The sequence below is a fragment of the Gracilinanus agilis genome, chromosome 1 (genome assembly GCF_016433145.1).
Source record: "Gracilinanus agilis isolate LMUSP501 chromosome 1, AgileGrace, whole genome shotgun sequence".
NCBI lineage: Eukaryota > Metazoa > Chordata > Mammalia > Didelphimorphia > Didelphidae > Gracilinanus > Gracilinanus agilis.
In genome coordinates, this window is record NC_058130.1 from 650,305,609 (window position 1) to 650,317,893 (window position 12,285).

Genomic DNA, 12,285 nt, shown 5'->3' on the forward strand with positions numbered 1-12,285 from the left:
TTTTTATATATATATATATAATTCCTTTATGTTTCTGTTTCTCAGTTTGTTCTTGAACATTCACAAGTTGTTCTTCAAATATTAAATCTGTAGCTGAATGTAATGTTCTCTCAGTTCTATTTGTTTCACTCTTCATTGTCTTATGTAATTTTTTCCAACTTTAAAAAAAAATTAATCTGCTCATAGTTTCTTATAGCACTGTAGTATTACACCACAATTTTTTAGCCATTTCCCAGATGATGAATATCCCCTTGATTTGCAGTTCTTTGCTATCACAAAGATAGTTACTATAAGTATTTTGGAACAAATAGATTCTTTTCCTTTCTCTCTCATCTTCTTGTGAAATAGAACCAGCAGTACTATTGTTGAGGCTAAGAGTATACACGCACAGTTTTATAATTTGAGTGTGATTCCAAGTTGCTCTCCAAAATGGTTGGATCAGTTCACAGCTCCACCAACAGTGTATTAGTGTCCCCATTTTTCCATTTTGTCATTTTGGCTAATCTGATGGGTGTGAGATGATACTTTAGGATGTTTTGGTTTGCATTTCCTTAATTAGTAGTGTTTCAGAACATTTTTTCGTATACCTGTAAACGATTGATTTCTTCATTCAAAAACGGTCTGTTTATATCTTTCAGCCATTAATCAATCAGGGAATGGTTCTTATACCCATAAATTTGACATAAGTTCTCTTTAAAAAAAATTAAAACCCTTACCTTCTGTCTTAGATTCAATAGTATATATTGGTTCCAAGGCAGAAGAATGGTAAGGGTTAGGTAATGGGGACTGAGTGACTTGTTCAAGATCACACAGCTAGGAAGTGTGTGAGACCATAGTTGAACCTAGGACCTCCCATGTCTAGGCCTGGCTCTCAATCCATGGAGCAACCTAGCTAACTCTTATGTATTTTCAATATGAGACCTCTGTGACAAATTTTTCCCAATTTTCTGCTTTCCTTCTAATCTTAGCAACATTTGTTTTATTTGCACAAAATCTTTTCAATTTAATGTTCTCAAAAATTATCCATTTTGCTTCTTAAAATACTCTCCATCTTGTTTCTAAATTTTAAAAATAATCTCGTGATACTTCCTTAGAAAAATCTTCATTGAGAACTCTTATCATTTTGAGTTACATAGAAAAATATCAACAGAAGCATTATAGCATTTATATTTTGAAATTATACTGAGTCTCTTTCTTGTGCAAACATTCTATGATCTGAATCCAATTGATTCTATTCTAGATTTCCGTTTGTAAAGGTTACATACTATTTTTTTACATCTATAGTTTTCAATTTTAAAGTTTATTCTGAGCATTCTTTTCTTTTTAAATTTTGAGTTCCAAGTTCTTTCTCCTTTTCTTCTCTTCCTCATCTACTGAGAAGGCAAACAATATGATATCAGTTATACATGTTAAATCATGCAAAACACATAGCTGTATTTCAGAAAAAAAACAAGAAAAAAAGTGAGAAAATTATGCTTTATTTTGTAGTCAATTCATTTGTTCTTTCTGGAAGTGACGTATGGCATTTTTCCATCATGAGCCCTTTGGAATAGTCTTGTATCTTTGTATTAATCAGAGTGGCCAAGTTTGTTACATTATTATAGCATTGCTGTTACTCTGCCCAGTGATCTCTTTGTTCTTCTTACTTCACTTAAAAATAATTCATAAAGGTCTTGCCATGTTTTTTTTAGTACTACCCTTTCCACCCTCACCTCCCCATCATTTTCCATAATAAGTACTTGTACTCTATCACAATCATATACTACGGCTGGTTCAACCATTTTCTAATTAATGAGCATCTTTGCCTTCACAAAAAGAGCTGCTATAAATATTTTTGTACTGTTAGATCCTTTTCCTTGTTCTTTGTAAACTTAGTAATGCTTTTTCTGGGTAAAAGGTTTGGACCTAATTCCAAATTGTTTTTCAGAATGGCTGGACCAGTTCACTGTTCCTCTAATTCTTCATTAGTATACTTATTTTTCCCTCATTCCTTCCAGCATTTGACATTTCTGATAGATGTGAGGAATGTTTTAATTTGCTTTAATCAATAGTGATTTAGAGTATTTTTTCATGTGACTATAGATAGGTTTGATTTCTTCTTCTGAAAACTGCCTGTTTATATTGTTTGTCTATTTATCAATTCAAGAATGGCTTTTATTTTTCTAAATTTCGTTCAGTTCTATACTCAGTATATATTTGAAAACTGAGGCCTTTATCAGAAATTTGCTATAAAAATTTTTCATATTAACTATCCTGATTATTTCTTAATTTGATCTTATTATTGCTTTTTCCTTTGTCTGAGATCATAATTGTTACCTTTTTTACTTCAGATGAAGCATATTAAATTCTACTCTAGTCTTTTATTTCCATCCGTCGTGCACCTTTCTGTTTCATGAGTGTCTTTTATAAACAACAGATTTTTGGATTCTGGTTTCTAATCCATTCTGCTATCTACATGTTTTATAGGTTAGCTCATTCCATTCCCATTCAGAGTTTTACTTGTTAATCATTTTCTTCTCTTTTTTTTTTTCTCCTCTCTCCTCAAAAGTCTATTTTGCTTTTGAATATTACCTCCTTTAATTCTCCTTCCCTTTTTCAATCTCCCCCGCCCAATCTCTCTTATTCCCTTTCCCTCCTATTTTCCTATTAAGTTACCCAGCTATTCCCAGTTAAGTATGTATATATACTCTTCCCTCTTTGAACCAATTCTGTTGAGAGTGTGGTTCAGGCATTGCCTACCCCTCAACTCCATTTCCCCTCTATTTAAAAGCTCTTCCTTGTATATCTCTTTTGTGTGAGAAAATTTTTCCAGTTCTTCCTCTCACTTTCCCTTTTTCTCAGTGCATCCCTTTTTTATTATACTTTGCTTTTTTCCCCTTATGTTTTGGAGATTGTGCCGAAATAATGTGCTCTCCATCTTTTTGGCCTCCTTCCTTCTAACTGCCCTAATAACAATAAAGTTCTTAGGAGTTACATGTATCATCTTCCTATATAGGAATAATGTAAAGTTTAACTTATCTGGGGCAGGTGGGGGTCCGCAAGTTTTTGGTACTTCCAAGGTGGGTGTGATCCTAGGAGAGGTATGGTCAGTATTGTCTTGATCTGCTCTCTGGTCTTTACCCAAGAATGGCCCTGGTCCATTGTAGCCATAAGTGGTAGCTTTCTCTTTGCCTTAGAATTATAAACAGGACCCGTGCTTCCTTGTGACCATCCCACTTTCTGTCCTGGAGCTGCAGCCTAGAACTGCATGTGAGCAACAGAGCTGCCAAATAGTGCCAGCTTTAGCCAGCATCAACAAAGGATCTCCTGTAATCTCTTTTTGACCAGTTGTCTGACTCTTGCACTGTCTCTGGGCTGAGAGCTCCTGAAGCTCCTCACTTTGGGATTGCAGTTGAGGCTGATTCATGTGTGGGCTCCAGACAGGCTTCCTTCCACTTCAGTGTTATAAACTACTACTACCAATATCTGAAGTTATTTTAGCCTGGAAAATGTCTCACCTTGACCTTTTGTTGACTCTTCCATTCCCAAAATTTGATTTTAAGCATTGATTTAAAGTTGTTTGCAGGGGAATATTAAGAGAGTTCAATGGGTTCTCTCTAATCCACCATCTTTGCTCTGCCCCCATTTTATATACTGTTGATACATACGGTTTTACAGTTAGCTATCTCTAAGGATCGCAACATAGTAAATAATGGGGTTTTTTGATTTCTTAAACTTAAAAAAACAACTTATAGAAGATTGATTGTTGAAAAGTTTTTTTTTTTCCAGTATCATTTTAATTTGACCAAATTTTGAACTGAATATATTAGAACATTTTACTTAATGTGTTTCAAATAAAATAAATGTGCCCTGACAAAGTTCTTTAGTTTCTAGAAATAGTGATGTAGATATTTTTATTTTTAAGATAAATTTTTATTGATATAAAAATCACCAGTATTTCCCAATGCACCCTTTACTCCCTCCTCTCCTAAAATGCTATCCATTTTAGCAAAAAATAAAGATGAGGGAAAAAACAAAGCAGTTCAGCAAAACTAACCAACATGACGAAGTAGTTTCCTATTTTAGTGTTCCACACTCATATTCTCCCATCTTTGTAGAAGGGGTGGGTATTTTTTTTTATCTTTTTCATATCTTTACTTTGGCCAAGGTTATTAATTATAGTTTTGCATACTCATTTCTATTGCCTTCCCCACCCCCCCTTTACATTGTTGTATTTGTATATATTATTTTCTGGCTCTTCTTATACTTTACTTAGTATCAGTTCATATAAGTCTTTCCATACTTCTCTGTCTTTATCATGTTCATTGTATCTTAGGCCATAGTGATATCTTGTTACTTTAATTTTATCACAGTTTGTTTAGCAATTCCCCGATGTAAGGTTACATCTAATTTGTTTCCAGTTATTTTTACAACTTCAATAGATTTTGTATAAACATTTTTGTGTATAGAGTTCCTTTATTTTTGTTATTTTCCTCCTTCATCGTACATGCCTAACAGGAATCTTTGGGTCAGAGTGTAGATATTTCTTAACACATTTCCACATTGCTTTATAGGATTATTAAACTATTTCTGAGCTGATGAAGAAACATTTAATGTGAAACAAATTTTGGTTTAAGATACCTTCATAATATCTTGTTCTAATTTCACTTTTTACTCAATAAATGTTTTTATTTAATTTTTGTTGTCAAATATTTGAATTGTTTAGCCATCTACCTGTTAATTATTTCCATGCATGCATGTGGCTTCCCTAAGAAAATAAATGTTTCAAGGTTTTAAACAGGAATAGTTACTAAGTTTATTTTGGCATTTACCTCAGCTTATATTATAGCAGTTTGTATACTGATACATGGAGTTGTTCAGATATGTTAAACATATTTATGTTTGACAAGTGCTGCATATAAAACATAGACACTGGTTCTGTCAGGTCTTAATAAAAATCAGTTTCTTGTATCAGTGTATATTCTGAGAAATGATAATGCTTTGTAGTTCTACTATAAAGCTAATTGTTGCTTAACATGAAATAAGTGCACATTCTAGCATACCTACTTTCGTGTTTAAAATGTTAGTCAAGATGGATACCATCTAAAACATTAAAAATACTACCTCAATATTTATTATTTCTGTCTAGCAAACCTTAATCAAAGTAAATTTCTTTTTATATCTCTTTTCCACATAGTCTACCTGGATGCCTTGCATATTATTAAAATTGGTCTCTTACTTAAAAAAGTCTTTTATGGAGAATTTCTGCTTTGCAGTTTGCATCTTCCTTTCACAGAGATCTCTACTCTAAATAATGCCCTATAGTAAGGCAACTTTCTTTAGGAAAATTTCTATTATTTTATGAAGTACCTGATTGAAAAATGTTCCTTGGAAAAGTTTTGAGAAATTTGTGAAGCCGTGACAAAACTAAAAGCATGATAATAACTAAAAGAGCTGCTACTTATCTCCCCTGCCTCCCAAAGGAACGAACTAAAGGGTAGATATTAACATTTTAAATTACCTCATTTTAATTGAGTATCTTGCCATCTGTTTTACTAAGATTCAGTATCTCCTTTAAAAAATTATCTTGCACCAAAAGAATTTATATTAATAGTTTTCTTGTCTGATTATTTCACTATAAAATAACATAGCACCAAATTTTCAAGGGTAGCTATAATTATACTTTTTAGGCTTAAAGAAAATTGAACTTTATTCATTGAAATGAAGTATCTAAAACCTTTGAATCTAATGGCAAGCTCAAGAGGTTAAACTTTGAATCTAATGGCTAACTCAAGAGGTTGAGGTATTGCCTAGTAGTTGTAATGCTTTCAAGAACTGGAATCAAGCATTTATGACTTAGATTAATTAGTTTCATTTATTATTTTTGGGTGCCAACTTTGTGTTAAATTTTGTTTAACTACATTCTTTTAATATATCTGCTTGCTAAATATTTTTTTTTTAAGATTTTAGACTATAAACCCTTACTTTTTTTCTTAGTAAAAACTCTTTAAGACAGAAGGGCAAGGGCTAGGCAAATGGAGTTGTGACTTGCCCAGGTTCATATAGTTAGGAAATATCTGAGGTCAGATTTGCACCCAGGTCTGGTGCTGTATCCATTGTGCCACCTAGCTTCTCCTAAATGAAAACTTATGACTATAAAACATATTAAAATTCTAAGTATTATAAAATAACAAAGTATCTTTTCATTGTTTATATATTATGCCTTCAAATTTAATAACTCTTAGCAATACTAGCAATAAATAAAAGAATAATGAAGCCTGCTTTTAGTTATATAGATGTTAACTATCATTACCTTAACCTTCCTCTCAAATGATTGTTCTACTGCCTAAAAATGGATAAGGTATTTCCTAGTGTTAAAACACAATGTGTGTGTATGAATGTGTATGTATGCACATGCTTTCCCTTAAATGACCAGTTTCTTTTTCCTCCTTTAAGAAAAAGGAAGTCTAACTGTCATCTTGGTTCCTTATTTCTCTACCTTTTCCATTTGTTTCTATTTCTTTCTAATTAATTTCTATTTCCACTGCTGAATTGAAACAGTTTCCAAAGACAGGAGTGATAATTTATTTAGTTCCTGCTGTGTGCAGGTCACTTTGCTGGGTACTGAAACAAATATTTAAAGTAGCATAGTTCTTGCTCACAAGGAGCTATAGTCTGCTTAAGGAAAGAGGGAAGAGATCAGTAGAGTATTTTGGGAACAAAGATGACGTTTCAAGTGATCTATGAAATATGAGAAAAGAACATTTATATGTTATATGTATCTTTCTTATTTGACTGAGCTCCTTTTGGACATGAATCTTATTTTTGGCCCTATCACAGTGTTCAGTACAGTTTCTTGAGCATAGTTTAGGTACTTAATAAATATTACTGGAATAATTGGATTATTTATTAGCTCTCCCTGACCTTCCATAGCTTCTGTAGTCCAGGTGGTGAGAAAAAAAAACAGAAAGTAATTGCATGTTGATCAGTTTTTATAGTCTCTAAAGCAAATTTAAAACACAGGCTCAAGACGAGTTTATCTCTTCTAAAGTAACTCATTCTAATACATTTGTTCTTGGTTTTGTTGGTTTATTTTCTCTTGCTCGAAAGTAAGACTGTAAAGCTGCCACTTTAGTTCTAGAAAAATGACTATGGTACTGAGTACACTGTAAGGATTACCAGTTGAGAAAGAGCCAATGTTTCTTCATAAACATTGCTATAAAGTTGATGAAGAAGTTGGGCAGCATAATGCTAAGGGCTCAGATAGAAATAGGTAGGAGGAAGATGGTGGCCTTTTTCTGTTTTAATTTTTCAACAACCAGTTTGCTCATCATTGTGTTTTAACATTTTTATTATTCATTTTTATTTAGAATTTAGATGCATTTTGGAAAAATGAGATTTTATTCAAAGATAACTATTTTAAAAATGTTTTGTCTTATATCTGATGAATAACTTGTTTATTTTTGAAGTTTCATTTTTTGCAATTTGTATTTTAATCCCTAGACTATTAAATTCATTTACAAAAAGTTTTAAGTGTTGGATTTACTTTTATATTGACTGGTAATTCATTCTTTGCAGTCACGTAATTTAGAATAAATTCATATTCTTTTGGAATGTTTTCCTAATCAAATGCAGAAACTGATAAATGTTCAAATCCTTTCACTTTTGATGAGCTTAGTACTAATTAAAAAAATCATGACAAATGGAGCATTATTTCTTTTGCCAGTTTGGAGATTATTAGATTACTTGAAAACACTATTATTTAAATGTGACATAGTAATGCACCTTTGCCTATACGATACTAATTAAGGAATAAGTGTTTCTTTTCTCTTATATATATCTTTCCATTAAGAAGATTGGCTTTGAAAAGTTGTCCAGTAACTGAGAGTTTGTTTTGAACTCTGGAGATATTATGTAGGTGAAATGCCATGCTTTATGACTATAAAAATTTGATCAAGGCATACATTGGTCATGTATTAAGTTGAGGATTTTCAAAATAGGTTTTCTAAATTTGATCAATAAATATGTTAAGATGCATTATTTTCAATTTTTAGAAAGTAGAATGGGAACTTACTAAATTCAGAAAACCAATAAAAATAAATTAGTATTTGTAAAGTTAATAGTTCTGTGTTTTGGAAGTTTTCCATCACTTATGAATTCATAAAGCACATTTTGATCAAATCAAAGGATTTTTAATCACTGTATTTGATTAATTTCACTGTATTTCACATTCTTCTCTTTAGGAGTCTTTGGGAAGACACTGTTAAGCATTTTAGACATCCTAAATTTTGTCCCATTTCTTTAATCTGTGTTTGTTCCCAGAATAAAAACACACATACACACACACCCTCCATCCTGTAAGTTAGAATTTAATAAAATTTACTTCTTATTTATTTTTTTTGAAACTAATTTTTTTCCTGGACAAGACGTTATTCGTATAGGAAAGAACTGGGGGAAATACTTGTTGTCAGTACGTTTTTTTTTAAGGTAAATTCTTACCTCTTGTCTTAGAATCAATATAAACTGTCAGTTCCAAGGCAGAAGAGTGGTAAGGGTTAGACAGTTGAGGTTAAGTGACTTGCCCAGGGTCATGCAGCTAGGAAGCGTCTGAGGCCAGATTCGAATCCAGGACCTCCTGACTCCAGGCCTGGCTCTCAGATCCATGAGCCACCTGGCTGCCCCCAGTACATGTTTTTAAAAGAATTAGTTTCAGTTGCCTGGGGCACTGAGACTTTATATGACTTATTCAGGGTTACATAGCCAATTAAGGTTAAACAGGTCTCTGAGGCCAGCTTTTCTACTACTATTCATGACTAGAAAGAATATTAATGATTAATTTCTTTAATAACTTTGAGACTTATTAGAATGAAGTAAGTTAAAACTGATTTTTTTAACTGAGTGAACAGAGCCCATTAAAGAAATTGGCATTTTAGTTTAATATTTGGCAGCATTTCTTTTAAGTCAGATTTTTTTAATAAACTAGTGACCTTTTCATACTCTGTGGCCATTAATCAATTAACAATCACTTATTAATCACCTTCTGTTTGCCAGGTATTTTGCTAATTGATGGGAATAGAAAGACCAAAATGAAATCATCCCTGTCTATAAGGAGATTACTTTATGTCTGGACATTCTATTCATTTTTTCCTAATCATTTGTAATTTGAAGCATTTTTTAATCATGTTGCTGTTAATAGGTTTTGGGTTTTGAAAACTTTTTTTGTATTTTAGGAGTGACTTATTCTTATGCTAGGCATAAACCTTAAGAAGATCATTGATAATAGGAGATCCCATATTCATATCAAGAAATATGTATAACAGCACTTTTGTGGTAGCAAAGAACTATTAACAGAGAAGCCCATCAACTGAGTAATGACTAAACACATTTTGGAATGTGAATGTGATGAATACTGAGAAATGTGGGAAGACATCCATGAACTTATGCAAAGTGAAGCAAGTAGAACTGAAAAAACAAGATACATAAACAACTGCAGCAGTCAAAATATGGAAAGAATCAGAAACACAAACAATTGAAAATGAAGGTTGCAAAATTACAAAGAACAAACATAGCTCCTCAAGAGATATGAATAAAATCTTCTTTCCACTGATTTGCAGAGATGGAAAAGGGAAGGGTCTATATGTCCATATGACACATTTCATATAGCATCAAAGTTCTTTTTCCATTTCTAGGTAGGTATGCTGATTTTTTTTCTCCTCTCCATTTGAGAAGACAAAAAACTTTATTAGAGGGGATTGCTCCCTGAAAGAAAGGGAGTTAGGGGGAGGAATAGTACAAAGGGAAATTTAGGTAATGGTGATCCAGAACTTGGAAAGAGAGGGGAGGACTGGATATACAGTCTTGAGAGTTATCTCTGTAGAGATAAAGAATTTGGAGCCCCAGAGTATGAGTTGAACAACTCTGTTTTTCTTTCATCTGTTACCTTTACACTTTGTACCCATACCAGAGGACATTGCTAAGTTGATATTCTTGTTCCAGAGAAACTAACTTAAAGAACTAAAAAAAAAAATGTCCTTAGTATTTATGTATATGTATCTCATTTGAGAATGTAGTTTCCTTGAAACTTCTTACATATTCATATCATTTAAAAAATTTTGTTCTTTGTTTTGTGCTCCCTTTTCTGCATTTTATGAGTCTTTTACATATACATTGAAGAACTATCTTTTGTTGATAGCTTCTTTAGTTGACACTCTTCCTCTTCATGAGTGGTTATTAGTATAGTGTTAGATTTTCATTACTGAGTTCCTCTCATGATACTTGACCTAACTTCATTTATAGCAGGCCATGAAATCATACCTAAATTTGAACTTTTTGTTGCTTCCTTGAAATCTAAGGTATATTAAGACCATGCCTTTGTTCATTTGTTTCAATCATGCCTCACTTTTCATGTCTCCATTTGATATTTTCTTGGCAAGGATAGTGGAGTGGTTTGCCATTTCTTTTTCTAGCTTATTTTACAGACGAGGGAACTTAGGCAAAAAGGGTTAAGTAATTTGCTCAGTGTCACCCAGCCAGTAAGTGTCTGAGGGTGGTTATGAACTTAGGTCTTCTTGGCTCCAGATTTGGCACTCTATCCACTGTGCCACCTGACTGCCCATTTTTTTAATTTGACTCGGAATATAAAAAGTAATGTTACTTTTTCCCAAAATTACTATCACTTCTTCATAAACGGTTTGTCAGAATTTTCCATTGTTGCTTCTGTCTTCTGAGAGATGAAATTTTTTTTGTTAATGTCCTACCATTACTATTTATTTTACTTGATTCAGCAAGTGTGTATTGGTTTATTCATTTTCTTATTTTTCAATTGTTACTTTGTCTCCAAAGCTTCAGTATTTGTCCTCTTATATTCAAACCAACCTTTGCATTTTAAAATGTTGTTATCTTCCATAATGTCCTAGAAAACAGGGGTTGACTAATTAAAGAGTTTTTATGTTACCTTGTAGAATATTAAAGGAAATAATTTCATAGAGTTGGATCACCTTTCAGTAGTGTACCAGTATTTTTTCCCCAAGATGTAATTTTTTTGGGGGTGGTTATCCTTATGTTCCAGACAGAAAAAAAATAATTCTAGCTTCTCTTACCTAAAATCTCTTAGTGTGCATCATAATTCCCAATTATATATGTGAGTATAATATGTTTTTTCATGTTTAATGTAATAAGTTATTGACTTTACAACTTACTTTGTTGAATGCATGTGCTTAACCCTATTTTAAGTATTTTGAAGTATTTAAAGGACTTTGAATACCTTCTGTTTAGGAGATTATGATTTCACTGAAGTCAGATTTTTTTCCTCTAGGTATAAATACAAACATGCATATATATATTAACTATATATAAAACATAAGTCGTTGAAAAAAGAAAGGCCTAATTCACTTTTAAAATAAATTTCAGATGTGGTCAATGTGTTGCTTTGCTGAAATGCTTTTTTTCTTTCATATGAAATCTTTGTTACATGGGATTGCTCTTTGATAGAGGAGGAGGAAGGGGTATGTTTGGAAATGAATATGAAGTAAAAACCAGAGGCATCATTAAAAATAATCTATTTAAAAATAGTATCAATACTTCATATGTAGACTGCCGAGAGACTAACAGGTCACTAAATACTGAATCTTTCTTTTTATGCTTCTTGCCCCTTCCCCTCCTCTCCCCCCCAATTGAGTTTTTATCACCTAGTTAAGAACTTTGGCTTTTCCTGAAATAACTTTGGTGTACTTTCAATGCTGTTTATATTCATTTTATAGACAAATAGTTATAGTAAAATCTCTCTCTCCAAGAAGCATAGTTGTTGTAAGCATATTAACTCTGGCATGATGGCCTTTCTCAAGTCATTAGCATTATTTAAAGTAAAACAACTGAATGATATTGAAAACAAACCACAAGAAGTAGCTCATGCTTAGTCCTGTTAATTGTTGTTTTATATAATAGTTTATCTTCTACCACCAATTGACCCATATGATGATTGTATTAGAAGGTCCCAGTGGCAGCAGTTAGACTATGATATAGTAGTTAACTATGGATATATACAATAGTTATTTTGGATTGCTCTATATAGTATATAGTACAGAGCATTTTATGGAATTAATAGCAACTACTTGTTATGTTAAAATATGGAAGAAAAGGTGCCAAAAACTCATTTATAGATGGCAATGAAGTAGTCACAGTGGTATTTTCTAATCTTTGCTAACAAACTATCCCTAAGATACAGATCTTATGAATGACAGGGTGGGGGACTTTGGACTGGATAAAGCTTAGGATCCCCTGCTGCCTTGTAATTATCAGGATCTGGAC

The 12,285-nt window shown here is 32.4% G+C and overlaps 1 protein-coding gene across 1 annotated transcript in view; it reads left to right on the forward strand.

Annotated features, from left to right (window-relative positions):
* Positions 1 to 12,285, forward strand: part of EMC2 (ER membrane protein complex subunit 2) — a 64,411-nt gene that overhangs the window by 28,759 nt on the left and 23,367 nt on the right. The gene's annotated exons all lie outside the window — the stretch shown is intronic.